Here is a 2,339-nt window from a genome sequence, read left to right as displayed (position 1 = left end):
TAGATAAGTGCACTTGTGTCGTATTTTAGATTCCACATATAAGTGATCTCACGTGGTATGTGTCTTTGTCTCACTCACTCAGTGTGATCATCTTCAGGTCCGTCCATGTCGCTGCACTCACAGCCACATCTCTTCTTCCTGCACTCCTGTCTTCTGTGCACCGCTCTGGCCCCCCAGGGCTTCCAGTACTCACTTCTGCATGTGAGCAGTGGCCTGTCTCCACCCGTGTGCCCTGGACGTGTTTCTCACCCTCTCTAAGCCTCAGGGTCCTCGTGTGTAGAAGGAGAAATGGCAAACTGAATCTTCCTCGAAAGGTTTTCATGTGGTTTAAGTGAGACACAGCGCAGTTGAGCCCGCGGTAAGCAGCCACTGTTGGCTCTGCCATTCCCGTCACGCCGTGCCCTTGCCCCAGGAGCATCTCCAGAGAGGCAGAGTCGACCGAGGCGCCGTGAGGGAGGGAGCTGCGGGGCAGAGTGACCTTCCTCAGCGTGCTGAGGCCCAGCCCTTCCTCACAGAGGCCTTATAACCTTTATTACATAGGGGACTGTGGCTTCCGTGACTAAAGCAGTGTGACCTTCCTTCCTGACCTGCCTCTTGCCTGGACCCCCAGTGCGACACTGGGTACAGGTGTGAGGCGGGGGTGGGGGGTCCTTGCCCCGTTCCTGAGCTTTCCCTGTCCAGCGTGACGGTAACCGTAGCGCTCCTGAAAGCCCTCGTAAGGTTGAGGGAGCTCTCTCTTCCCACCTTTGCTGAGAGTTTCTGTCGTGAATAGGAATAGAAATGATGTTACTTGTTTCTCTGCATCTAATGACATGACCCTATGGTTTTCCTCCTTTTTTCCATTAATGTGGTGAATTCTGTTGGTTGAACATTTAATGTTAAACCAGACATGCTTGTGATGAACCCCTCTTACGGTGTATTATCTTTAATGTGCTGAATTTGATTTGTTAAATTTTTAAGAACTTGCTACATTTTCTTAAGGTTTTTCTATGATCATAGGGATATGAATCTGATTCTTTTCTTCTAATGTCTTTGCTTGTTTTAGAGTCAGGGTAATACTGCCTCATAAAAAAAAGACTTGGGAAGTGTTTCTTGTATTTTCTGGAAGAGTTGTGTTTCACCAGTTTTTTTTTCTTTAATGTTTGGTGAAATTCACCAGTGAAGCCATCTTGGCTTGGAAGTTTCTTTAAGAGAAGGTTTTTAACTACAAGTTCAGCTCTTAAAAGAAATAGAGGGCTGTTCAGGTTATCTCTTTTGTGAGTTTTTGTAATGTGTCTTTCCAGGATTTACCCGTTTCATCTAAGCTGCTGAATTTACCATCATAAAGTCACTCATCTATTTCCTTACTATCTTTTTGCATCTGTAAGATCTTTGGTGAAAATCCCCTCTTTAATTCCTGCTATTGGTAATTTTATGTCTGTACCATTTTTTTCTTTAATCAGCCTGTAGAAGTTTGCCAATTTTGTTGATCTGTCCAAAGAACCGGTGTTAGGTTTCATTGATTTTTTTTTTTCCTCCCCTGCCTCTTCCCCCACGCCCCCAATTTCAGTGATTTCAAATCTTTTCTTTATTGTTTCCTTCCCTTTGTTTGCTTTGGGATTAAATTTGCTTTACTTTTCCTTGTGATTTTTTTTCTTTAAACCTCTGCTTAATATAGAAGTGTTATTTATTTGAAGATATTTAGGATATTTCCAGATATCATTCTGATGTTGATTTCTCATTCAGTTCCCTTATTGTCAGACACCATTCTTTGTTTGATTTCAGTTCTTTTAAATTTATTGAGATTTCCTTTACTGTCCAGAGAACAGTCTGTCTTGATGAATGTTTTGTGTCCACCTTTAAGTGATATTCCGTTGTTGTTTGGACTGTTCCATAAATGTCATTTAGGTCAAGTTGATGATAGTGATTTAAAGTCTTCCGTTATCTTTACTGCTGTTCTGTCTACTTGTTCAGTTAACTACTGAATGGGGGTGTGAAATCCCATCTGTAATTTTGGTTGGTCAAGTCTCCCTTTAGGTCTGTCAGGTTTGCTTCATGCATTTGGAAACTCTGTTGGTAGATGTGTGCATGTCTGATGAACTGACCCCTTTGTCCTTTTATGTGATGTCCCTGTCATCCTTCTGTGTCATTCTTACACCCCATCTCATGCTGACTTAGGCACGCCAGCTTGCTCCTGGTTGGTATTAGTGTGCTGCACCTTCTCTGTCCTTTTGCTCTGAACCTATCTCTGTGTCTTGCTGTTTACCATGTCTCTTGCAGGCAGCATAGGGTTAGTCTTAGCTTTTTACCCAAGCCGACAACCCTGCCTTTCCTAAAACACAGCTTCATTGGTCGTGTAG

Source organism: Lipotes vexillifer, unplaced genomic scaffold (assembly GCF_000442215.2).
Source record: "Lipotes vexillifer unplaced genomic scaffold, Lipotes_vexillifer_v1.1 scaffold382, whole genome shotgun sequence".
Classification (NCBI taxonomy): domain Eukaryota; kingdom Metazoa; phylum Chordata; class Mammalia; order Artiodactyla; family Lipotidae; genus Lipotes; species Lipotes vexillifer.
This window is presented reverse-complemented; position numbering follows the sequence as displayed.